Source organism: Alligator sinensis, unplaced genomic scaffold (genome assembly GCF_000455745.1).
Source record: "Alligator sinensis unplaced genomic scaffold, ASM45574v1 scaffold1314_1, whole genome shotgun sequence".
NCBI classification, from domain to species: Eukaryota; Metazoa; Chordata; order Crocodylia; family Alligatoridae; genus Alligator; species Alligator sinensis.
Window position 1 is genome coordinate 439,930 of NW_005842980.1, and position 27,952 is coordinate 467,881.

Sequence of the window (27,952 nt, forward strand, 5' to 3'; positions counted from 1 at the left end):
TGTACCAAGTAAATCAAAGTCTCTTGACCAGGGGCTAGCTTTTTAAAGGGGTTTTGATGCCTCAAAATACAGATGGATGAGAAGCTGGGCACTTCTGAAAATCTCACTGAATACCTATTTGAATCCTTTAGTGTCCAACTATGCCTAAATACCTCTAGTAAAGAGAAAGTTCTGTATCAAAAGACATATCAGTGTATTTAAGAAGTGAAAGTGGAGTCCAAGGACACTGGTAGAAAAGCTGGTACTGTAATATCTAACATTTACTGCGTCATGAAATGAGCCAGCTGGGTATGACATGCAGTAAGTCTTAGAGCACACTAACTTATAAAGCATACCCAGAACATGTTTTTGACCTCATGAAATGTCTGGTAGTATTAGATCTGAAATGTACCCCCATACCTAAGAGCACATGGCCAGTCTTCATATAAGGAAAGATGAGGTAGCACATCCAAAATTTCTGGCCTTACATTAAAAAAAAATTCTACTCTGATTCCTACCATCCCTCAGTTTATGATTAAATTTATTTAATCAATGAGGACCCTTCTGGTCTGGAGGAGGGTATATTTTCAGTGCCAGGAATATTCCTTACTGCTTGACTCTCTGTCAGGATAGTAAGGGACAATTTTCCATGAGGGAATGAAGTGGATATCTTGTTCTTAAAGTTAATAGTCATCCTGCATATAATTTCCTACTGGAACAGACCATATCCCTTGTTTTGAGCTAAATTCTGGCTATGCTGCGTTTTCCATGCTACATGCCTGCATCGAGCACCAAACAGATGATAATCCTTTTTGGGACTGTTTTTTGTGCCCCAGTGCAAACTGCTCCCCTGTTCTGTGGGCTGATGTAGAAATAGGGATGAAGCTATGGCTCATCTTCTTCCCACTTTTTGGGAGTAGGACGCGTGCTTGGAGTTCATAACTGCAAGTGAGCATGGCTTTTGTATTCCTTGGCAATCTGTGTACATGTGCACATGTGGGAAGTGGCTCATTTTAAGTGCACAGTTCCTTAAAACATGAAACTCCTCTCTAAATGCAACGATCAGAACATATTCCCCTGCTAACTCTGGTGTCACCGAGGCACAGGATTACTTCAGTTTTGTTATCAGCTGTTGCTTTGTCATGAAGACCATGCTGGAGCAGAAAGAGAAGCTGAACCCAGAACCTGTCAGGAGTAAGAGCTCCTAAAGCCAAACATAACCGATACGTTGGGTTTTTTTCTAAAGACACTGGCCATTTTGCATGCTAAATTGAAGCAGCAGGCACCAGCAATTGCTAAATGATTGCAACATGTTTGACATGCCTTTCACTGAAGACCAAGACAACTGCTTAACACCCAATGGAAAAAACATCATTGAAACAAACTGGAACTAGGCTCGTTAGTGAAGCAATCTGACGTCCTGCTTTCGTTCGCCAGGAACTTTGCCAGAAGGTAATTCTAAAGTCAGAGAAACTCTGTGAAAAACCCTCATGGTGTCAACAACACAGCACATTAAGTACTAATGTGGGTGAAAAATGGTCTTGAGTCACTGACACGTCACTCAGGTAGTAGTGATTTTATGATTGTGACTGAGAACTTTCTGCCTGAATCATCAAATAAATAAGGAACCCGGTGCACCGCACTTTGAAGTGTCACATTGGTGGCCAAGTGGATTAAATGGCATGACACTTAAATCGTGAAATGTTTCCAAGTGTGTCTAAACAACCCAGGTGGGGAAAAAATTAACACATCATCAGTCACAAAAATACATACAATCCAGTAAAGTGGCAACTATTTCTTTTGGACTGTAAATCCTTTAAGGGTTGTCTCTCATCATATATGTGCTTATGACATACCTAGAATAATGTGGGCTAGGTCTCAGCTACAGCCCCAAGATGCTACCATCAAACAAATGAATAATAATAATGATGATAGTCTTATCTACAACTATCTTTCTGTGATGCCTGATAATGTAGATATGACCATGTACATTCAATTTAATCCAGATGATAAACAGTTCTATGGGGCATATCCTCAGATGGGGGTCAATTAGTCCATCAGTGTTATGGAAGCAGAGGATCTACCTCCCCAGGTGTATAACAACAATAGTAACAAACCCCCAAAGAGTCCACCAGTAATTTGTGACTGTAGAAAACTCTGGTTAAATAGCTGTTGACCTACAATAGAAATCAGAATAAGTTCACAAGGGTGAAGCCAAGACAAACACAGTCGGTTTTCTTAAGACTGCAAAAGAGCTGTGATATATTGTGCACCTTTGAACATCACCTAAAAAAAACCCGTGTCTTTTTGTTACATAAAGATAGGAGATAGCTATGAAAAAAACCATCCCTTCTGCTAGCTGTCTGTCTAGATTCTTATGCTCTGTTCACCACCATAGTATCTTGAACCCTTTTGCCCTAACAGGCAGTACATGTACCACAGGAATGTCAGTTGTCTCCATGCCTTTTTGACCTTTCTTGAAGCACCTCTAAGGAAAGAGACTAATACATTTTACTGATGGTTATCTTATTCATGGCCACAGCACCAAAGAATTGCTTTGTGAGCCATAGTGATGTAATAATTAGACCCAACGGGCTATCACAGACTTTTTACAGACCAAGAGATGGGTGCGAACTGGGCAATGCAATGAGTTTATAGGTTTATCTGAAGACCTCGGAGATTTCTCACGTGTGGGATTGAAAGTTACCGCAACCAACCAACCATGTGAAAGACATAGAAATGGAAATCTTAACTAACTGCATTAGTGCAGAGTACAGCTGTAGCTGAATGAGTCAAGTTTCTGGAATGAGGAGAGGTGTCTGATTAACTTGTGTTCCGACCTTCAGTCGAAACCGTGGACTCCTGCCATGTAATCCAGCGTGCCTTGGCCCATGCAAAAAGCTAAGAAAAGCAAAAACTGAATTAATTACAATAAAAGGTTGTTTTTATGACATATTATATCTTGGCAAGACTAGACAACCGAAGTGTAATTTGTCCAGATAAAGTCTAGATAGGAATGACCTTATGGTCTGGGTATGACAGCGTTAGAAGGAAACAGGCAGGCTCACGTTCTTAAAATGTCAGATATTTATTTTCTGCCAATGGCCAACTCTGTTGATCCAGCGAGGGAACAGCACAGCACATACACTGGGCTTGACTCTTCTCTCAGATCAAATTGCACATCTACTGTAAAATTAGTACGGCAGATACATGCATAAGGATAGTAGCTGAATGTCACTGCAGTACACATCTGATAGCACATCCATGTCCTGGTTTGACGTATAACAGTGAGGATAAGTAGTACATAGCTCATAATCTGTAGAATTTAAAACATGCTGAAGATTCAAGTCTTCCTTCCAGATTTATTGCTAACATAAAAAGCTACATACTTAGATAGCTACAAACAGATGCTCACCTGGTGTAAACTTGGGTTGGCTCCACTGATTTCAGTGGATGTAAACCAGCTTACACCAGCTGAAGATATGTTTTGCAGTACTTAGAGGAGGTGGTGTGGGAGCATCTTAATGAGCGGAGTGAATGCTAACAACTGCTAGACATTCCTGGGACATGCCGTAATGCTTCAAATAGATCTGATTCCTGTTTGCTACAATGAGTCCTTCTCATAGAAGAGCTAGAGAGGGTACAAAGAAGGACAACAAGGATGATTAGCGGTATGGAGGGGATGCCATATGGGGAGAGACTACAGAAGCCAGGCCTACCCAATTTATAAAAGAGATGCTTAAGGAGGGACATAATAAGGGTTTACAAAATACTAAATGAGGAAGAGACAGTAAATAAGGATTTACTATTTACTGCCTCTCACAATACAAAACTAGGGGTCATAAAATGAAAACAATAGATAGCAAGCTTAAAGCTAACAAAAAGACATTTGTTTTTACACAGCATGTAATTAAAGTGTGGAACTCGTTGTCACAAGAGGTTGTAGAAGCTGAATGTTTAACAAGATTCAAAAAGGGGTTGGACAAATGCTTCGAGGAAAGGTGCGTCATTAGTTATTGAACATGAGAAGGTAGGGCCTCGTTACACATTGCACTTTGAGCTGCTCAAATGTTGATCGGTGTTAGTGCTGGCTCAAGTTTGGAGCAGTCACACCTTAAAGCTAAAACCTTCTCTGACTGTCCCCGACCTGCACAGCTGTGACTTGCCACTAGATGGCTGGCAAGCAGGGGCCTGTCTAGGAGCCACAGCTGTGAGTTGCCACTACGGGGGTAGTGAGGCCCCAGCAACCAGTCAGTGACCTGCGTGGGGGGGCTCCTGCAGCCAGTCTCACCAACTGCAGCAAAACTCACCAACCGGGAAGCGGCCACAGTGCTCCTGAAAGCAGCCATAGTGCTTCCAGAAGTGGCCACGGCACTAAATCCAGCAGGGGCCTGTCTAGGAGCCACAGCTGTGAGTTGCCACTACGGGGTTAGTGAGCCAGGACAGGCCTCTATCCCTGCTCTACATGAGCAACTGGTACCACCTTAGTTAGGGGGGCACATGCTCCCCCAGCAACCAGTCAGTGACCTGCGTGGGGGGGCTCCTGCAGCCAGTCTCACCAACTGCAGCAAAACTCACCAACCGGGAAGCGGCGTCTAGGAGCCACAGCTGTGAGTTGCCACTACGGGGTTAGTGAGCCAGGACAGGCCTCTATCCCTGCTCTACATGAGCAACTGGTACCACCTTAGTTAGGGGGGCACATGCTCCCCCAGCAACCAGTCAGTGACCTGCGTGGGGGGGCTCCTGCAGCCAGTCTCACCAACTGCAGCAAAACTCACCAACCGGGAAGCGGCCACAGTGCTCCTGAAAGCAGCCATAGTGCTTCCAGAAGTGGCCACGGCACTAAATCCAGTGCTCCCACTCCCCTCTGGCACTCATGGAGGGGACACTGGTGGTCCTGCCTGCCCCCCCGCCCATTGCCTAAGCAGGGAGCGCGGCTGGTTAGGGGGTGCACCAGCATTTTCAGGGGGGTGCACATGCACCCCCGTGCACCCCCTATGTGTCGCCACTACTGCTCTAAGTGGGAGGGGGTGTGAAAGATGGGTTGGGGAACAGGAACATGAAGCTGGGAGGTAAAGAGTTAATGTGATGGGGTGGTAATGAAACGGGAGGTGGAAAAGAAATGGGGGGTGGAGGAAGGGTGGGGAATGAAGGAAGTCAGCCCTTGAAGGATAAAATAAAAAGAAATTTTAAAACAAAGTTTAAAAAGAAAAAAGGAAGTAAATTGAAGAAGGTCTCATGTTTCGATAAACCGGGATTTGGGATTGGGTTGTGGGGGTTGCTGGTCGTGCTTCCCGGGGTAGCTGGGAGGTAGGAGCGGTGAGGGAAGGTGCTTTTGGAGGAGCCACTGCCCCTGCTCTGGGAAGGAAGTCCCAGCTGATGAGGACCCAATCTAGTCCCCTACCTTGCTTCCCTTAGACCTACTCACAGACCTGCCTGTGCCCTGCAACCTGGCTAACTCTGCAGGCTGTTTGCACAGGGTTGCACCCCTGGGGTTGGGAAAGAGAGTTAGCTTGACATGGAAAGCTTGTCCACACAAACAGGAGGGTAGGAAGGGGACGCTGCATCCTGGGTTGCTGAAGAACTGAAACATGGGTGGCTCATCTGGGGGAAGTGGGTAACACAGATGAGAGGTAAACTTGCCCTTGAGAGCCCTTGAGGGCCTTGTTACACATTAATTTTAGGCCCTTTCTGGGGTAAATAGCAGCTCTTACGTTCTATGTTCTTTTAGTGTCTGCAGCAAAGGACTTGAGGGCTAAGCCGACTGAAAAGGCCAAGGGAGTGAACTTTCTCCTTGTAGTCACTGGGCCAAATCTAGTTCACATTGCTAGTGGCTCAATCTGTTTACTATATGACAAGATAATTGTTTGGAGACGTATGTCGTGGTTTTACTGGGCAAGTGCCCAAATCAAAGAGAGCATCCATGGCTTATCCACAGCAGCTGCTTATTTATTTAGACCTCTAACCTGAGCACCAGAACTGAACACAAGAGTTGTGCACGTGCCCACTTAGAAACAAGGCAGAGTCAGGCCTTTCATCAGTGCTTATAACATCATAACCGTTGGCAGGAGCTATATGCTAAAATACCAGCTTTTTAAACAGAAGGGGCCACAGCCTCAGCTGTTATAAAACAGTACAGCTCCACTGAGACCCAGTTAGCATATGAAATGTTAAACCAAACAGACAACGAGAGAAGCCTGAGCTGCAGTTTGGGCCTGGTACTAGATCTCATTTTGAGATCCATGGAGCTACTTTTACTTACACCAGCTGAAGATCTGACCTAGCAAGTCTGTTAAATCTGGCCTCCAGTTATATCCACATAGCCACAATGTTTAATAGGCGTCTGTCAATGGCAGTCACTGATGGGTGATGCAGGAACCTATATTTATGTTGAACATAGGAATAACATTAGGAAGCATAAATGGCTGCTGCTGCTTCTCCAAATCAAAATAAGCCAGTCAAACATGAAATAATAAGGAAATAAAACCTGGTACCGTCTTCTCTTTCACTCTGAGACTCAATGGCCCCAAAGGCTCCTTCCAAGCCCATGTTCCTATGTTTCTTTGCAACGTAAGAGTTCTTATGCTAAAGCCTATGGTTCAGGGCTAGAGACAATCCTACACGTTGTGAAGACATTTTCTCCTTAAGCTGTTCAACTGACTTTGGCAGATCATTCCTGAGGTCAGGTCAGATTCGGATTTAGATTCTCCGTGAAAAATCATTTCAGAATATGACCAACTCTGGAGCTGTATTTACTTACACTGCTGGTTGTTGCTTCTACCACATCTTGCACGACGTGGTCCTGGTCTATGAATGGAGCTCCTATGTCACCCAAATAGTAGTCAGCAATATAGGTAGTACCTGTTAATGACGTACCAGAAAAACCAGCATGAATATAATAACTGTTCTGCGCGCCGAGGAGGGTTCTGCGTCCATTGTTCTGCGTCCTGAGGAATAAAACTTGCACGGGAAGGGGTTGGGAAGCTTGTGCCACTGTTGGCCAAATTGAACCTTTGCTTAAGCAAGGACTCAGGCTCCAAGTTCTTTTGACCTTGAAGGTCATGTTGAAATAACTCAAAAAAAACTGTACGAGGCTAGTACCCACCCAAATGGAATCACAGGGAGCATGAAAGTTAGATTTTTCACATCTCTTTTGCAGCCTTGCTATATAGAACCTGGGTATTTCTGTCTATTTTTTGGTGCTTTGCTCAGCATCAGATTAAAAGCCAAACTTTTTTTTTAACACTGAGCAATACATGCCCCTTACCATGCCAGCATGTTGCACACTTGAGCTGGTTGAACGGATGCAGGGCATAGCCTGTACATGTTTAAAACCCGCACTGTAAAGGGAGCGAGGGTTTTGGAAGTATTGTCAGTGGAGCAGTTGCTGTCATTGTTCCAGATCAGGGCTATGACACAAGGTCATTACTGAAGGGTATCCAGGACGCCAAATGGAAGAGTCCATGGTTTTTATCACAGTACAATATGACTTAATCCTCAGCTTACAATAACCTAAGCAGTGAAAATAAGTCTCCCAAGGATTCTGCTTGAGTTTGTACATTCCTTGGTGTTGGGTAAAGCCACAGGAACCTTGGCAATGGGAGGGAGTTACACCCATTCCTTCTGTAGTGTGGGTCTGGGAAATAGTGCCCCAGTGCTGCCAAAAGCCACAATGATCTTCAACAGTGTAAGTAATCAAGTAAAAGCACTTTTCCACAGCCCAGTGACCAGATTGTCAAGAATGCAAAGAGTAGTAGCTAAAATTGATTGCAGCTCACATGGATAATTTCTACCAGAATTACGTTATTGTATTGAAATGGTAATGCATAATGTATGGCCGTGCATCTCTGCAATAAACATTTTACATTTAATTTAGAAATCTCTGAGTCATTAGAAAAGTTCTCTCATTATGTTGCACAGACCTTTGTGGAATCAGCAATAACAGAGCCTTAAAAAAAAAAGTTCAACACGGAGAGAATTAGAGCAGTGCCAAAATAACTAAAAGCAATTCAGGCTGGGCATGACAGCTAGCTATTCAGTGCCTGGGTGTCTCACCATCTGCACTCGTGCACTTTAAGGGCCTTATCCTGCTAGGTGCTCTAGTGTTTCACAAGGATTTCCAAAGAATGCTCAGCTAGATGCAGGGTCAGGCACGGTTGCCATGTTATTATTAGGGCTGTGCGAAATTTCACTGGATGTTTCATTTTGACACTGTTTCAACTCATTTTGAGCTTGAAAAGCGAAATCAAAATGAAATGAAGGGCTTCGAGACAGCCTCAAAATGAAACGAGGACAGTTGAAATGTTTTGAAAGTTTTGAAATGTTTCAAGTTTCGAAGCTGAAGCTGGGCTTGCCTGCAGAGAACCAGAAAGTAAGGAGAGGGAGGGGGGGAAAAGGAGGAAGGACACAGTGAGGGCATGTCTTAACACACACGCTGGAGGATGCTGCTGGTGCTACTCTGCTGCTGCTCACTAAGTTATTATTTTACCTGTTGTTATTTAAAGTGGTGGACTGGGATGAGGCTGTAGGGGAGGAGGTGACCTCAGTGGGACACACTACTGTGTCATGTAGATGCCCCAGCCCCACTGAGTGTGCACCCCAGCACACACACAGTGTCACCCATGTCATGAGTTTTGCTTGTCAGCAGCCTGAGGTGCAGTTTCCCAAAAACCCCTGCACCTATCTCCTTGAAACTTGGCAGACTCTGTACCCTCAGAAGGGGCTACCCTCCCTGCTCTTTTCATCTAATTCTGCCAAAAAATGACAACGTTACAGGCAGTTTCATGTTTTCCCCTTATAGTCTATGGGCGAAACATCGAAACAGCAGCGAAACAGTGAAACGATTTCAACGAAACGAAATGGAATGGTGCTTTCAAAACAAAATGAAACTTGAAATGAAACACTGTCCTGGCGAAATGGCGAAATGGAAGTTGAAATTAAATGGTGCTGTTTCACACAGCCCTGCGTTATTCCATATGGTTGAAGTAAGAAGGCACAGAATAAAACCCGTTGTGCCTGATCCTGGCTCCATATCAAATACATGGAAATCAAATCCCCCTGCAACTTCTCCCCTATGGGTTTGAAATCCCCCACTTCGCAGCAAGTCAACACAGGCCCTATCTTTCACCACCTTTTCTATCTTATACCCTTCACATGGGACTGAAGTGGTGTCTAGACCCAGGTGCTCATTCTGCCCCTACATTCGTTATTTGCTTTCATGTCTGCAAAACCCAGCTCCTGATTTTATCTGCACTCTCAATTCTCCCTACTCTCCTCCTTACACCCTTCACCCCACATACGGCTTTGATTCCATCACCTCTTCCTCTCCACTTCATTCCATGTGTTCCTCCTGCTAGGGTAGACTGCCCCCCAGCATCTACTCAGAGTGCTATATCCTGAGTAGTTTTGAGTGCTCGGGCAATGGGACCACCACAGCAACAAAATATTCTGCTGCCTAGTTAACCTCTCCATTCCTGAGCTCCTCAGACTGAGGTAAGCATATTTTCTCCATTTCCCATTGCACAACAGGATGGATCTGTCTGAGGTGGTACCTGACACTATCCAGAACCCAGAAATCCATGATCTGACTTCCAAGTAACACCAAAGGCCAATGGAGCAAAACTGCTTCTACCTGCCACAGAACCAGGCCTGCTTTTTTGATGTTTCACCATCCTAAAATATGAAGATTACAGAGATACACAGTGATGGCCTTATTCGGGTAGAGTAGCACCTCATTCTGGAAACAGCCCCTCTGGCATCAAAGATTACCCCCAATAAGAAATGTCAAATACCATGCAACAGCATACAGTTCATGGAGCTGCTCTTCACCTTGGCTGGGGATACCACCAAAGACAGAGATTATTGCAATGAGTATCTACAGACCAGCCACAAAGAGGCCTATAACTGTGAATACACTAATAGCAAGTAATTTTCATTTTTACCCATTTGCATTTCCATTTTACTTCCTTTTTTTAAGCTTTATAGCCTTGAATTTTACTTGATCTTGTTTCTGGCTTCCCACTGTGCACACAGAGAAGCTTAATTGCAGCAAAGGAAAGTAATGGGGTTGAGGCTAATTGCAGTGTTGTCTTTTTGGGTAGAACACAGATTATGCAGTGAGTTTTATTCCTTACCCTTCTGTGACCTGCTGCTGGTTGACCTTGGGCTAATTATCTCCTCATTTCTCTCTACACTCATATATTCCTTGGGCATATCTCTTCACTTCTCTCTGCCTCAGTTCCCCATCTGTAAAATGGGATAATGATAGCAAGCTCCCTTTGTAAACACCCTTTGATATCTACTGGAGAAAGCACTTTATCAGAACAAGGTCTTGCTGTTATTAATAATCCCTGCATGAAGTCTTACATGTCTGTTGGTGTTCTCTGAACTTCAGCAGATTTAATATTTTTTCTCAGATTTTTACCCGATAGGCGTATACCTCGCAACTTAAAGAAGAAGATGTCAATCAATATTTTACTCAGTAACCATGTGTTGTTAATTCCTCCCTGATAGGGGTTTTACCTAAGTGAATTATAGAAAAACCTGTGAAGTTGACAGGGGTTCCAGACATTATAAAGATCATTGTGAAACAAAGTGGCCATATGCATTTCCCACCTGGAGAGCGCTGCTATTGATGTGGCACGCGTCCTCCCAGAGAACTGCATTCAGCTCAGGGTTAAAAAATAAATAAAGAAATAAAAGAAAAGCAAAGCTCCATAATTATTGTCTGGAACAGATTGGCATGTTTGATCTACAAACTGAGGGCTTTGCATTGTGAATGCCGGCTGTCATTAGATTCCCAGCACGCCTGCAGTCTCGTCAGGCATCTCATTCACAGTAGTAGAAAGTAGGGAGGAGTTGGTCAGTCCTTTGGAGCATTTGCATACATGAGCATGGAGGAGATAATTAACCCGGGTTTGACTCAGCGAGGAACGTAGACCGAAGGGATCGATTCATTTGGTACCAGTGGCAAGTGCCGGTGGAAGCTTTGCTACCTCCTACTGGAAGATGCTACACTACCTGGGAGGAAGGAAACAGAAGTAATTGGGAATATGGGAAAAACAAAGCACAGAGCAGAGAAGGACTCAATAATAATGCAATACAGCCGTGATGTGCAATGCCTGTAGCGAGCTGCTTTTCATTGCTGCTAAGGCCTTGTGCAAAATGGCTTATCTGTACAATAGGACTAGTGATGCCTAGCTTCTTTCTAAAGCATTCAAGATCTATACATGGAATATGCTTTATGAGAGCAAAGAGCCAAGTTGTGGACTCCTTGCTTATACAGGTGATCCCACTTGGGTGAGTAACTGCTCACTGGTGAGGGAAGCAGCTTGTAATCTGGCCCTAAGTACTTTATTATGACTAATTATTATGGAAATCAGGTTAATGGGTGAGTCAGCTGGAATCTGCTCGGGTAGAGTAGAAAAATGCTGTGTAGTTTTAAAAGCTACATACAAGAGGGTTTCCTCTGTTACAGCCTTACAGGCTTCACTGTTTCAAACTAGGACAGCTGTTTGGGAAAGCTATGTGACAGCACGATGATATATATATTTGATATCATCGTAAAGCACTTGGAGTCATCCAACTGCCTAGCAACACACACCAGGCAGAACACCTGGGTTTGATAGCCTGGTCTCACAGACCAGCAGACAAGAAATATTGCTGGGGGCAGGCTTGGCCTCTTGGCCTCTTACTCGCCTCTGGCTTGAGTCATGTAGATGCACCGCCATTGCTTTCATGCTCCCGCTCCTTGTTTTGTGCCTTGAATTCAAACACCCTCAGATCTGAATGTGTCCAGGGCCTGTGATAGGGCCTACATCTCATTCATATGAACAAAAAATGATTTAGAAATGCTGGTGGAAAGGGCCTGTTCTATTGTACTTTGTAGGGCCCGGCAGCGTTCACATAGCTGGGATGACTGTCTTCATCACCCTATCCTCAGGTTTCTGCCAGGAACGGAGGGGTGGATTTAGGTCTTAGCTAAGTGGATGCTATGGCAGTGGAAGCTGCTGAGAGGACTGAATCAATACATCTCTAATACCCCACCACCCCCATTCCTGGCTAGCACCACCCAGTTTTTTAGCTGAACCTCATGACCCCAATCCAAACATAACTGAGCTTTCAGCCTCCTTGTTTCACTATGGCATGTACAGTCGCGGATGTTCAACCTTTGGAGCCTTGCTCAAGTGTTTCCACTGATGGAGTTATCACTGTGTTCATAGGGATGCACACAATCCTAGGAGCCTGCATGGAGGAGTAATGCTCTTCTCCTATGTCACCTTCACGTCAAATGCTGGAGCCTACAAGGAGCAGCTGCTTTTCCTGATTTACCTTGGCAGGTGCACCAGGTGGGCCCTATTAGCTCCAAACCCAGAACATCTGAGTGCTCAAAGTCAGAGAACTAAAGACAAGGGTAGGAATGAGGACCTGATATTATCCTCATGCAGGTGAAAAAAAATTGCAGCAAAAGCTAGGCTCATGGAAAGCTCAGCCTACAGTCTTTTTTGTTCTTATTTAGCATAACAATAAAGATGAACTGGCAGGAAATTTTAACCAGATCTTCTGTGAGCACGCGCACCTATGCATGTATGTTATGTTTGGAGTGGGATAGGAAGGCCACCTACCTATACTGGCTCTGTTTTGTTCAGACCAAGAAATCAGACACTTGAAAAGTTACAGATGTTGGAACTGGAACACCACAGCTGCATGTCCGTGCTGAGGGGGGGAAACCTTTTCGTTTATCAGCTTGTGATGCATTTTGGCAGCCTAAGAGAACATCTGAGAGCTTTCCGTGGAAACATCTACATCTGCTTCCTAAAGGGTGGACTGTACAGCTCAGAGACCAAAAAAATAGCTGTTCTTGATGTCTTATGCACAGCCCCAGCTCCATACTTTCTTTTCTCTGTCTAGTACAAAAGCCTAAGCAGGATAAGTGAAGCAGTTTAAATTTTCAAATATGTCAATTTATCCTTCAATAAGTTTCTTTTTTCTGATCTCTCCTCTAAGACATTTATTTGCACATATCTACTGTCTCTACATTCATCTATGAGTTCATAAGTATAATCTGAAAAGACACCACTTTTCAATGAAAGATGCCTCCTGTGTGTATTGTCCAGGGATTTGAGGGAGAAGCAGGAATAGGATACTGAAATATTTGAGCCCATAATAATTGATAGTCCTATTCTGAGACTTAAAGCTGTGCTGTGACTCCCTGTAAATTCCCAATTTAGCTTCCAGCGTTTGTGATTTTTAACAAATACAGAGATTTTTTCCCTGCCTCCAGTAATTAGCACCATGTTCATGCCAACTTACAAAGAGTCCGGGTTTTTCAAGAATCATAAGAGGCCTTGACCTATCAAATTCAATTTCAAATGGTAAAAATCCCCTGACCACAGTATATGCCAGTGACAAACTAATGTGTTATGTTGTATAACAGGCTGTTTTGAGTATTGGCTTGACCTGTAAGTGTTCTAGATACAGCCTGACTAAAATGGGTTTTATTATTTTCCATTAGAGCCTGCTGCAGCAAAATGAACTGCCAGCCCACAGGGGAAATAAAAGTATTTTCCTCCTCTCGATAGCATCTGCTGCAAATGTAAACTGAGTCTTTCCCACCTCTCTTCTTTCAGTTTCCTTCCAGCCTTCTGAATGACACTGTAGAATTTCCCAAGATTTCTGTTACATTTATGAACCTCCATAGAAATGCCCTGAACAAAGGAACCCATCCACCCACCTCCCACCATACCTGCAGGACTAGAAACTCAGCGGGTACAAATCCATGTAGCTCAGCCTTTGTGGATGTCTATGGAGGAATGCTGATTTTATAGATCTCATGCAAAAAAATTACATTGTAAAACCAACTAATCTATGGGAGAGAGGAATCCAGCCCAACAGCATTTCTCTCCATTTACATTAGAGTAACTGAGATCAGAATCTGGCCCAGACTCCTGTTGTTTCAAATGTTTGAATGCCATTTTCACAGATCGGGTCGCAAACATGCCTTGGACAACGCTTCTTACTACAGGGATCTGATTAGCAAAGCCAGCAATGCCAAATAGAAAGCTTTAGTATCACATAAGGCTGGTGGCCCTGAATCTGGGGCATGGTCGATACCAGGAGTTACGTTTCATATTGCCCTGCCCCTGCAATGTACTCTCTTCCCCTTCAGAGCAACCATCACTTTTTCAGAGGGCTCCAATGAAACACTGGACCAGGCCTACTCCATTCTGCCTCGAAGCACCTTCCCACAACGTGCAATCTCTCCTGCCCAGGCTCTTGCTTTTGAGGTGGTGTTTATCTGACTCTTCCCTTCCAGTGAGATAATCTCGATCACCGCGATACAGCTGTGCACGAACGCACTGTGTAATTTCACATCCTTGTGCACGCTACATGCGTGCATGCATTCTGTGTCTTCACCCACAGACACACACACACATATGCACTATGTGCGTGCCTGCAGACTGTGCGCTCTCCCACACAGCATGTATCCCATCTGCATGCACATGCCCACTGCCCGCATTCAGGCATATACTACAGACATACACATATATGCCATGCACCATTGTGGATGTGCACATTCATGCATGCACATATGTTCATGCCTCCATGCACCGTATGCCCTTCCATGTGCATGTGCTAACAGGGGTGTGGATGTTCACACCCACAAACATGCTTGGCCTGAACCTGCTCGTGTATATTCATCTAGGTGCACACACTTTTGATTGTGTACACATCTAGGTGCACACACTTTTGAGCGCACATCCTCCTCCTAGGGCACATCCTCCTCCTAGCACACTCCCTGCCCGCACTCCAGTTGCATATATGGGAGGGGCAACGGGGGCAGCAAGCCCAGGTGCCACCTTTGAGTGGGGAGAAGGAAGGAAGAAAATTGCATGTCATAGTAACCAAAATCACACCATGTGCCACCGAAGCTCAGGGCAAAGAGCTGCCCTGGTATGCCTCTGCCGCACTCAGACATAGCCATTGCCAAAGGAAGAAAAGGAAAACTGTCGTAGCATTTAGAAACATATTTCCAAAAGACAAGGAAATGAGTGCAATCATATGACAAGTTCTGTGCACATGTGACCATGAGAAACAGGAGGGGGTTTTCCAAGTCAGGTTTTATTTTGACTGGCTTTCAAAACGTCGCCTTTTAAAGAGACAATCTCACCATCCTTTCCATCCAAGCTCATTTTGATTCATCAGCTTTTCAAAAACTTTTTTTTTAAGAAAGCAAATGATTCTCTGAAACCCCTGCAGCATTGAAAACTACCTCACGTCTTCTAGTTTCAGTAAAACAATGACAGCCTCCCGCCTTCCCCCTACCAGCACCTTTGATGCTCAAATCCAGCTCCACAGGAAATTTTACGACCATGCCTCTTTCATCTCTCTCCTGGTTTGAAAATAAATGATCCTTGGACTCTTCAAGACCCTCATAAATCACAAAAGCAATCTACTGAGATTGCTGCCTGTGGCAGCGACTTCAACTACAATCGAAAAGGACAGTCAAAAATATCCGTAATGCTTACACAAGGAGTACCAGAGCTGGGGTAATCCAAATACAATCCTCTCCTCTTTTATACATACGAGGCATGACATACAGAACTCCTGGAGAAAAGGGAGGGAGGTTCATTTGGCTGGGACATCACTGGAAAAAGCAAATCTCTTGGATTGAATGAATGATATTGTTTCCATTGCATCCCTGGTTACCACTAAACTAAACCGTACTGCCATGCTTCACTTGCTAGAGAGAGTCCAAGAAAGTGAGACTCTTATCAGGGTCAGCATGGTCATCATCGTCGAAGGACTGGAAGATGCTTCCTGAGTTATCGAGTCTAATCTTCCGTATCACAGGAAACCACTTGAGATGAGCCTATTTATAAATGTACCGAGCTTCACTGTAAAACTAGTTAGGGAGCTACTTCCTCTATTCCAGCTCCCAAAGCAAAGAGCAACAAATAAATAAATACAACCGCTGTGGTTGGGTATTTCTGTTTGTTTGGGTTTGTATCAGGCTGCGAATTGCAGCTCCCCAGTAAAAACAGCTGACCACAATCTCCTCCCACAAGTATTACAGAGGCAGCGTGGAAATTTTGGCTTGCTATTCCCAGCCACAATTCTTCATTTCTGTGTTCCCCTGGCCAGATGCAAAAAAGACAAAAAGGGAAGTATCAGAACTCTCGCCTCCTCCCCCCAAGAAACCTTTTCACATTTGATTGTTCTCCTGGCTTTCTAAACTCATGGGAGAAAACCCCCAAACTTTGGGGAAGTTGAAGATCTGAGCTGAGCTTGGTTTTTGATGTGGTTTATGGAACCAAACAAGGGACCTCAGAATATTTTGAGCCTCATCCATTGCTAGTGTTGAAGTGTTAAGGTGATGAGGTGTGACGCAGAGATGTTGCCGATGAGGCTTTAAGACATGCATAGTGCCCCCCCACTTTTCCCCAATATAACTTAAAAACTCAGTTACCTCCTAAGTCTTCCTCCTCCCCCCTCAGCTCCATATTATTTGGTGCAGTAGTTCCTCCTGTCCTAGAAATTGGGAACCAAGCCCTATGAATTAGAGAGATAACAGACAGGAAAGGGGGAAGTCCAGACACCTTCTTGCTTTCAGCTTTTGATCAGGCTCTCCCATCTCTCCCTATTACTTGCTAGATTTACTTAGATTTGGGCAGCGTGCAAGCAAACACCTCTTCCTGGGTTGGCAACCCAGCACCCCATTTACTTCACAGCCAGGTTCTCTCCATTGAAATCGGATGCCCCGTCCCCTACTTGGAAATTCCCATAAGATGGGGTATTCTGAGGGTATGGAGCTACCATAACTTAGCTGGCTCTTTGCACGCTCTCCCAAAGGCCAGGGTGCAAGTGTGCCAACTGTGTGTAGCTGCAGCCCTCTGCTTTCTGGTTTTGCTCAAATGGTGAACGATCACTGGGGAGAATGCTGCTTATTAGTGCATATTATAACAGTACATGGTCTTCTTCCCCTGTGTCTGCAATGAGGTAGAGACTGTGGGATCAAGAAAGACATGGGCAAGCTCTGGGGTTGTCTTCATTTGTCCCTTTAGATTGTAAGCTCTTTGAGGCAGGGACTAGGTTTGCCCCTCAAGCAACAAGCACGCTCTGGGCACCGCACGTGTAAGTAGTGTTGCTGGTATTGTACTAGAAACTAAAGATGAAGCAAATGCCTGCATCTCCTGATCCTGGGAGCAGAACGGCTCATCAGTCATTTGTGCTTTTCTGTGGGCGGTACTGTGGGTTGCAAAGCTATTTTCATCTCTCCCGTCGCTTTCACCTGATTCTAACCGGATACCATGAGTGCTGCGAGCACTGAGCCTAGCACGTTGCGCCGCCAATGCAAAATACCATATGTTTTCGGTGGAGGAGGAGGCAAGTTCACTTGCTGCCAGTCCAGCTTTATTTTAAGCAAGGCTTTAAGGCTGCATTTGCAAATGAACCTGGTGGGTCATGACTTCTCCCCATTTAAGAACATCTGCAGCTCTCATTCACATGTTGTTTTCCATTAATGAAGATGTGACATGAGACTGGACCTGTGGTACATCACTTTTCCCCTGCCTGATCTATTACTTTTCACTGCCCTCTTTTCAATCCACCTGACTCCCTTCCAATCCAAACTCATTCTAACGGGTGCTATTCATTTGGTTTGTTACAATAAAGCAATTAAAAAAAAATCTGCTCTGGTGACAAGCTAGCAAACTCCCACTTTTGTGTCATGGCATGTGACGCCTGGATTATAGTAACACGTGGAGCAAGGCATAAGTCATAAATGCATCATATTGCTGTTTCATTTCGCTTCGCTGTTACTGAGAGAATAGCTCTCATTTTTTCAGCGTATTTTATGTAACTCTGACCTCGACCATTTTGTATGCAGATGAAAAGGAGAGAGCGTGTTGCATTCTGCTCTTGTTTTCGCTGGTGCACACCTGGAACCATCCTAATGTCATCAGCCGAGTGACGCAGCTGCAAGCGGGAGCAGAATCTGGCTCTCAAAACTGTGATCCCAGCTCTGGGATCAATCAAATCAATACCTCAGAAATCCTTTGTGCAGGCTTGTTCCACTTAGGGATGCCCATTAGAGACAGTGTTTAGTGAAGATGGTGAATCAGGTCAGATTTTCACATTATTTCCCCCCTCCTCTTTTTCCTACTTGATAGCAGCAAGGATGTGTTTGCAGGGCATTTTCCATGGAACTACTGATCTAACTTTGATTTTGTTCCTTCTTTTATTTGGAAGTAACCAAATAGTTGCCTCTCTCTCAGTAGTTTTGTGGGAAATGAGGAATGGTGCTCAATCTGGAATAAAAACCAATGAGCAATCTGAAGACAAATAAGAGAGGGGAAGCCAAGACAAGCTAAGGTGAGTGAGATGCATTTGACGCAGTAAGGGTAAGGGGCCAAATGTTTTCTTCGCTTACCGCTGTGAAATCAGTGTTGCAGGGGTGTAGCAGAATTTTGCCCATAAAATGTTGCTCTGCTAAAGGAAAAGGTAATTGTCAGTGAGTGGGACAGAAGACAAAAATCATCATTTCAGAATTCAGGTTAATTCTGAAATGATGATTTTTGTGCATTTTTTGGTGATTTTTTGTATTTTTTTGTGATTTTGAGCACCTGAGTAGCCTCATGACTCTGTTTCCTAAATTACTGTCCCTACATCCCACCGTTCTTTTACACTATGGTAAGCTGAGCTACTCCATGCTTCTTCCCCACTGATTTGTGGGGGGACCTTGTCCATCCTGGACACACAGGGAGAACTGTAGGAAAGCACTAGAGGACTTTCAGCAGTTAAATGACTTGGCCTGCAGTCTCACTGCAAAGTTATCAGGCTACCAGCCCAAATAAAAATGGTACCCAGTATCTAACCCAGAGTCCCAACCATGCCAGCAGTTTGAAAGCGCCAGTTAATCACAGGAAAGGTTTGTGGTGAGTAGATGGAAAGAGGGGTAAAGGAGCAGAACTCGGATAAAAACAGCCCAGGCTCATTCTGCATGAAAGCGTAGAGAGAAGGAGGACGTACAAAAAAATTTCACTTGAAATTTTTTAATGAATTTGCTTTAGCCTTCGCTTACCTTTCATGTACATTCCCCAGAAGCATTTATGAAATCTAGGTTTGCTGACAAAAATGTCAGCAGAAAGCAAATTTCAAAGTGTATGCACCAATGTTTGTAGACACCTTCCTAGATTGTCTGGTTAAATAATGGGATGTCAAACTAAAGGTGTTAAATAAATATAGGTACACAGTCAAAACAGAATATCACAGCGGCATGCTCCAAAACCCACTTGGGTTAATGGATAGAAACTCATAGATATTTTGGAGCCTAATCCAGAGGCAATATGCCAATATACAGAAATTAAGGGCAAAAACTGGTGAACCAGCATGCCTGGCAGTGAAAGGAACTTCGATCTGATAGGTATTACTGACTGACAAGAAGCAATGGGATCCTGTAATACCCGGCCATGGGGTGCCACATAAAGAACAGCTGCTGTCTGATCTAGAAAAGAATGCTCCGTTCAACTGGAGCCAGAGAAGAAATTGCTCCATAAGGATGTAGACAGATGTAACCAGAACAAAACTCATGGACGGTTGTGGATTAATGTCTCCAGAAACTTCCCCATGTGACTTGCATGCAAACAGCATGTATGTAGTGTATGTTTTATAATTTAGGAGGTCATGGCGGAGACTCTCATTTGCTGGAAATCAACAGATCCTGAGAAGCAGCAAAGACTCACATGATCGTAGGATCTGGAGTCTCTATATTGGATTTTTTTTTTACAGCACGCTGTAAGGACGACCTGACTTCATATAGTAATCTGTGCACACGTAAGACATATAGCATACTATCTATGGACGTGAAACGCACCCAATGTGCCCTGTCCTGGTGGGTTCTCCACATTCGATGATGTACTCCTGTGGCTCATCCTAAACCAATGAAGGTTTCTGCTCATCTGTGCTGCCATGTACTTCGATGTACAATATTGGTCATGTGAGCCACACCATTCATATGTTGCCATGTATTAGAGCCTTTTCTGCATACCTTCTACATACCTACCTGTATACCTATATCCTTCTTGGGATTTTTGATTTTTCTTTCTGAATCTGGATGGCAAGCTAGACTATTGACATTTTTTATGGAAGTCCTCTGATGTGCTGTGGTCACCTGTTCCCTGTGAAGTACTGCATGTGTTCAACCACACGAGAGACAGGGGCACCATGGAAGATGTCGTCTGGTTAAAAATAATGCTCTGGAGCAGAGAATGGGGTCAAAGAGTGCCTGGACTAAAACTCCTCTGAGGCACAACAGTAGCTTAGGAAAACAATGATTGTGTCATAATGAAACTCAGCTTTTCAGTATGACTCCTTACTTTTTAATTTTTTTCCCCGCAGATTTTGTAAAAACTGCAACTTTTTATTAAAAAAAAAAAATCAACAGAGAAGTCCCAGGAAGCCCTGTAGCATCTTGACTATGTCTGTGAGTGAGTGATGTTCCTGCTACTGCCTGGGCCACAGAGAGGATGCAGTGACTAATACAAGCAACAAACTATTTCCTTTTAGCTCAAAACGGTTTCGGCTGGTATTGTCAGAGCTGTAGGACCAACATTCAAGCTTCGTTTCCCCAGGTACGTGTGAGTTTGAATGTGTGCATTTGTGATTTATCTAGTAATTCTCTGTGGTTTCCAGTACATAATTTCATTATAATGTCCATTTTCCTTAATCTGAGAGGAAGGTTACAAAACACAGTAAAATCCGTTTTTCACTCTCTGGGGTTTCCAAAACCTCATACTCATTTATCTTACTTTATTTTTCTTTCTATTTGTGGTTTTGAGGTTGTAGTTCCAGAAATATTAACTCTTGGAGTCAGATCCAGAGCCAAACCCAAAGCTTGTTTGGAAGGAATACCAAAATCTTCTCTTGTGCCAGACACACAAATGGACACATGGTCACTGATTTATATTAAAAGGCACATCAATAAAGTTAGATGCTCAGGAAAAAAATGCTGTATGATAAATACAGTGGAATGGAAACTAGGGGAAAACCCCCCCAAATATCCCCACAAATATTTGGTTGACTTTTTAAATCAGTCTGCTTTGCTGAATTTGTGGCCTGTGGGATGCTAATTTTCCTAAATTATTCTAATAAGAGTTGACCAGTAGAAATGGTCATGGAAGCAGAGTACAGTAATATTTGTGGAAAGCTTCGTGCCTGAAGCTGGGGAAGCCCTGTACCTGACATCTGCTTGTGTGAGCTCAGGTGTGTCACCCACTTTGTACCCACACACTTTGTGGCAGCTCTCCCTATATGCAGGGTGGGTATCCCATTCAAGTTAGTAAGAAAGCAGGCTGATCTGCCCTTCCTCCCTTGTTTGGGGGCACGAGGACCCTTGCATTTGAACCCTTCTGTGCATAATCCCTATGGTAAGCAAAGTGACCCACTCCTGATACTAAGACTGCAATCCCTGTGAGGCAGGGACCATCTCTTTGTTCGGTGCTTGTACAGCACCCAACACAATGGTAGAGGTCCCCCAGCCCGCCTTGCAGCACTCATAATATTACAGCTTTTAACCCCTAGGACGTGGATTTCATTTCACACAAGATTTCGACAGCGCATTTCCCATCAGGACAAGATTTTTGATATTGTCCACAAAATGTGGACAACATGCTTTGTTTCGGGTCAGTCGAAGCACAGCCCTTTGATGCCGGCTTTTTTATTTGGCTGATATTATTATTATTTTTCATTTCCTAATTTTTAAATTATTATTTCCTATTTTTAAATTATTATTTCCTATTTTTTAAATTATTATTATTTAATTTCCTAATAAACTAATGAAAGGAATCATTGAATCATAGAGCTGAAAAGAATCGCAAAGGTCAGAGAGACCAACCCCTGAATGAATGCAGGACCCCTGCACTACTCCTTTTCTTTTCCTAGTCCAGAGAAATTATTCCAAGCAATTCATGCTCAAATTACTGAAGCAGGAGAAGTGGCCAGGGGTGTTATTTTGTTTTTTCTCATAGGTGTCTTTTTTCCATTTTACCTTAAGCTATAATATTGAAATCCAAAATGTAAGCACCAATGGATATGCTGCCACTGCTAAGCTATTAAATGAGAGAAGCAGGAATGCTTCTGCATATGTATAAGGGCAACCTGGTTTTCATATGTTAACTCCTTCCATGGTGGGAGCTCACTGATGGAGAAGATTGCACTACCTTGCTGGTAGCAGCAAAGCAATTATGCTATTCATACTCAAGGGGAAGACTACAGGATGATTTGCTTTGCAACATAATCTGTTAACCTCAGTATTCACCCTGTTGGACACAGATGTGTTAACTTTTAACATGCCTCCCCAATTAAGCTATTGAGGCCTCCGACTTAAATAGCTGTCCACAGCTGTTGTGAATTGATGTATTCCCCTGAGGAGGGCTGGAACAGCCAACTGAACTTCAGAAAGGAACAGGTTTCTCATTTTAGTCTTTGCAGTAAAGTTAACTTGTTTTTCCACTGTTCTGTAACACCCCACCACCCACCCCCCACATTGCAGATTTGCAGGCTTAGGTCTTTCTCCTAAGAATGGAATATTAGAAAGGTTATTCAAAAGTGTTTTCTGATTATAGTTATATTCACAATTTACACCACAGACTCCCTTTTAAAACCAGATATGATTTGCTGAGGCATGCATTGTATTGCATGCAAATACAGTGTATTGTGAACATTCAGGTGCCTGGTTCTGATATAAATTGGGAGAGATTCAGCTGAATTCAAGCGTGCTACACTAGTATAAAGTGAGTGTGTGCGTGCATGTAAATGAAATATGTGTATTCATCTATCTAGGGCCAATGTGTTCAAAACAGTAAGTGATACAACACCTTTAAAGGTGTTAAAGGAGCATGATTTTCTGAGATCATGGGCGCTCAGCTCTTTCTGAATATCAGACCCTTTAAAAGTGTCTGAGGTTGAACACTCAGGATAAAAGGCTGCCCAAAATCTTTAGTCACTTTTGAAAATCTCAGCTTGGTGTATATATTAAGCAACACATATAGCCAAGCAGAAAACACTGTCTCAATGCAGTTGTATTCAGTAAAGCACATATTTGGACTTGAACCCATATATAAGTCTGCAGAACTGCCTCAGTTTAGTGCATGGCGGTGGTTCATAACAATGCAACACCACGCACTATTGCAATGTCACACCGTAAACATTGCAAGATCATTATGCCGTTGCTTTGTTGCTCCCTACAATCCTATTAGATACCAAATCAGCTCTGCTGCTCTTAAAGACTGACTACCGTTGCTGTAGGCAATTTAAACACTGACTGAATGTTGTACATTTATTAAAGGTTTTACATACCTTTTGTACAGTTGATGTCAAATTAAATTAATTACCTGCAGCTAGAGTATATGTTCCTGAGGCATAGACCAGAACTATTAGAAAATAATAGAGAGAAAAACTTGTTTAGAATAATGACTCTGGTTAAAAAAAATACACAAAGCACTGACATAGCGAGATCAGAAACCACTGCAATGGGGTTAAAGCTGCCCAGATGCCTAAAGAAATATCTGTAATGAAATGTCAACCCAGAAATAATAGCTTAGAGTAAAATAATAGCTGCAACAGAAAATTTCCCTGAAATGTAAGTAGGATCCTTGGTGAAGGGTGATGGAATTAGCCCAGCTCTGAGGGCTTGCTGGAGACCCCAGTGTACCACATGAGCCCTATGTCTGCCCGTTCACGAGAGTTGAGACGAACAAGCAGAATAGCTGTACTCAGGGCATTTACATCCCTATGGAAATGTTCTCCACTTCACCCTTGAACAGGCCAGCATGGGCCCAGTGGGGGTATATTGGAAAATGGACCTTTGTAGCAACTTTTCCCATTCTGCACTTCTCATAAAACAGTGCACTGTCTGCTCCACACACAAGTTACTGCTGGCTTCTGCCTTCCCCTCCATCTTCAGGGCCTATGAGAGATGGGACCCAGTTGTATCGAGCCCCACAAAATCAGACCACTCTCTTCTTCCTCAGCAACTTGTATTAGTCTAAATTTTGTCAGAGAGCAGAGCCAGGTAGACTAACTGGTTCAGAGAGGTCTCAACTAAACTGTTGCTCTCTTACCCTCTCCACCTACATCTTTCCCTTTCTCTCCCAGTTCCATCATTCCCTATATCCTATACTGCCCCACTCAGTTCTTGGCCAACACTTCATGTCCAGTGAATTCTCAGCCTTTTGAGTACATCCCCTCCCTCCCCCAAACATCTGCTACCCTCTTCTAGGCCGCCTCTTCTACCAGCTGCTCAGCCTCAACACGTCCACTGCTCCACTGGCTCATTCCCTAATGCCGCCGATTCTCAGGACAGCCCTGGTCCTTCTCTTGCCATCAATATTGATTTCCCACCACACAGCCCTCCTCTCTTCAGCTCCAACCCTTCTTGTAGACTCCAGCTTATCTTCAGGCTTCTTCACAAAGTATCAGAAGAAAGGGGGGTCCCAACAGTGACTCTGTTTGGCAATCTCCCACATAACCTCTTCATCTCAGGGCTGAAGTAAGGAAAGGAGTTGCTCTCCCCTTCCCAGATCTAGGGTTAGGCAGGGCAGCTGGTGCACATCACTGCTTCCCCTTGAAGACTTCTTGGGCACTCAATGCTCAGTAAGGCCGGAAACCACCAAACCAGTTCTTTCTTCTCCCTTCTACCTCAGATGTTGGCCAAGCACAGAGGTACAAATGAGCTGTTTCTGATGGCTTAGAAACCTGGTGGGGTAGTCATAAGCAGGAGTGGAGAAGCAGTTTCCCCTACGGCCTTCTCCGAGGAAGAGACTGTCAGCGATTGTCTTGGAAGCTGGTGGTTTTCAGGATCAACTTCCATGGACCCCAATCCTGCCATCAGCTGCATGAGAATGGATCCTTAAGCCCATGCAGTGTCCCAGGGGCTTCGCTGGGAGTTGGCCCCAAGGTCAAAGGTCCCATCACTGCATGTACCCTTTTTTCCTGGGGTTGGGGTTTTGTTTCTCCCAAATGCTCAGCTTTTCCTCGATGCAAAGCAAATGAAAGATTCAAGTGCCTCCAAAACCTGTAAACAACTCTTGCTTTCTCATCCAGTGTCAAGCCAGTCCTTACCATTACCCTTTTGTTTGGCTTCTGCTGCCCTGAACCTAAAGAAGAGATTACAGGTTGTACCATCGGCAGTCAAGCAAGGTCTAAGCCATGAGGAAGGATCTGAGTCATCTCCCTGAGAGAATATTTTAGCGGTATATCATTGTTTGTTTTCAGGCAAACCAGTACAATTATGCAACATAAATTCTTTTAAAGCATCTGGGACTTCAGTTCAATTTAAACTCCTGTAGGTTTTATGACCAGCATGAACGATTATACAATGTATGCATACAAATGAAGACATGCAAGGAGGTGAGAAAGGAGGACTAAAGGATAAGTTTAACTGCATGCACACTTATGTCAAATTATAGCAAAGGGTTGGAGTTATGAAGAGTGCATGTCAAAAATGTGGGCTGTAAGAGTACTGGCTGTAGAAGGTAGTTTTACCATCCTAATAACAAGGGCGTGCATGCACAATGAACACAAGGCCCAATTTGATGTCTTGCCACCACTACTCCACTCACTTTCAGTGAAGCTAGCTGACTTCTACTGAGTAACCCCCGTTAGCATTGGGAAGGGAACCAAGCCTATTTAAGCTAACAAGCCAAAGTTATAATAGAGGTAGAGGGAAGTATTAAAATGTGGCCAGTATGAATATTTCACTGTTCCTACCAAATGATAAGCCAGGTACTTACGGCTCAGATCTGTCACCTTCACCTGCGTTTTTAAGAACAGGTAAGGATGAGCTTGTGATTAAACCAGGGGACTGGGACTTAGGATATCTGGGTGTATTCAGTTTCTGGCTCTGCCATATTTTTCCAATGTGACCATGGGCAAATCACATAGTTGCTTTCTGCCTCAGTTTCCCCTCTGCTCTTTGGTTCCACCCAAGGAAAAGCAACCTAGGACCACATATCTTTTTCGTACTGTTGAGGTTTTTCTCTTGGAAAGATAGAGCCCCACCAAGATGGGAACAGGCTGATATTTGTGCAGTTTGGGAGCTTGTATATTTAACTGATTTGGGGGGTACCAACCCCTCTAAATGGTGTGTAACTCTGTGGAAAGGGTCAACACAGAGGTGAGGTTCTGTGCTGTGCCCCTCAGAGGCCACCTTTGCACATGTCTCATCCTGGGCTGAAGAGGCCTCTGACATAAATAAGTCCATCCTGGTGGCCTACAAGTGTGTCTGTCTGCAGTCAAAAGTTGTGATTGGGGCTCCTGTGGATACATCCAAACCAATTTGGTACTGCCAGAAATGTTGCTGGTGTAGCATAGAGCTCATTACTTGCTAATCACGTGTGCATTTGCCTAGTTTCTCAGGTGGGTTTTGCAGCCCATGCACACAGCACTCTGTGCATCCATGGGTACTCAGATTTAAATGAAGTAGTTAATGTATGGCTAGCTATGTCAGGCGTGTCCACATGAGCTGAAGTCATGGCAGCCATGGCAGCATAGATATCCTTAGCGTCTTAGCAGCCTGTAAGCCACAGCACTGCCAGGACTCTACACCACGGCTGGCTTTGTGGCCCTTACCACTACATGACCCTCCCAGCCCCAGCCCTGCTTGTTAACATGTCCCGTACACCAGGACTCATAAGTAGGGACCTACTCAATTCATGATTTTGTGGATTTCGTGGAAACCATGAAATGAGGCATTGTCCATGAAGGTGGGCATTGTCCATGAAATCTGCAAACTAATTTTTTTTAAACTTATTAAAAATAAAATGTTGGTTCCCAAGTGGGAGCCAGTGATCCTTATGGCCTCTGAGGCCTGGTCTCATAGCCCACCATGTGAAGGGGCCACTGAGAATTTCAGCCAGGACAAAGAGTCCAGAACAATTCTACCAAACAGGTCCCCTGCCCATGCGGCGTGTTGAAATGCATGCTTATATGACCTGCATTCTTGTCTGCAGCTCATACAGCTGCTGCCTCTTTGCAACAACAGAGCTGATTGTGTATGCTGAACGCAGACATGTGCACATAACATTAATATCTGCATTGCTCTGAGTCTGTTCTGTGGACTCCTCTATACTTTCAAGGGATTTTTTTGCCTTCTTCTCTTTCTTTTCTTTCTTTGATATAGAAAAGTTAAAAATTCTCCTCAACAGACCTGTTTAGCATTACCCAGACCTGCAAGAACAACATGCCACTGAATAACATAGCCGTACATCATTTCAGATGGTGGATCCAGGTCCAAACAGACACAAGCCAGGACCTTGGAATTAGCAGGAACTCTCGAGAACTGAGTCCAACCATGCAACCACCAGACTTAACCAGTGTGTGGTGAGGCAAGAAGACAAGTGACAGAAAATGCACACATAATGCCTCCTTATCCACACAGAGATTAACCTTTTATAACCTGAACAACAGTCTTGGGGTTCAGCCCACACAGATTCATTAAAACATCACCAAGGATGTGCATGCAAAGGGAGCTATGTGGCCAGCTCTTACAGATGATGTTTTTCTTAAAACCCCAGCACCTGGATCATGTTGTCGGGTACAAATCTTAGCTTTGGTTTTGTAAAAGAAGCAAGTTTTTAGGCCTTGCAATTGCAGTCAGAACTTGAGAATGTGGCCTGAGTGTAGTCCTGAGACTCAAAAAGCAGAAGGCAAAGAAAAAAGAACCCCAAATTTTGCATTTAAAACCTCATAATTTGATGGAGCTGACTTATAACTTGGAGTTGACAATGCTGAAAGAGTGCCTCATCCTGAACTCAGAACACTGTCTCTTTATGGGCATCTATATGTGTGCTCCAGGATGGAGGGGCGGGCTGTGGTGGAACCACTCCCCCAGTCGGCGTGATCAGCTGCAGAGGGACTCCCTCCACCCCGGTCCCTGACTGGCTGCTGGGGGGGCAAGTGCCCCGCCACACACCCC

At 44.1% G+C, this 27,952-nt stretch overlaps 1 long non-coding RNA gene across 1 annotated transcript in view; it reads left to right on the forward strand.

The window, feature by feature from the left end:
• The first annotated feature begins 20,463 nt into the window (after positions 1 to 20,463).
• LOC112548172 overlaps positions 20,464 to 27,952 on the forward strand; it is a 21,116-nt gene continuing 13,627 nt past the window's right edge. Inside the window, exon 1 of the long non-coding RNA XR_003091980.1 lies at positions 20,464 to 20,609. This is a non-coding gene — a long non-coding RNA (uncharacterized LOC112548172). The remainder of the gene's footprint in view (positions 20,610 to 27,952) is intronic.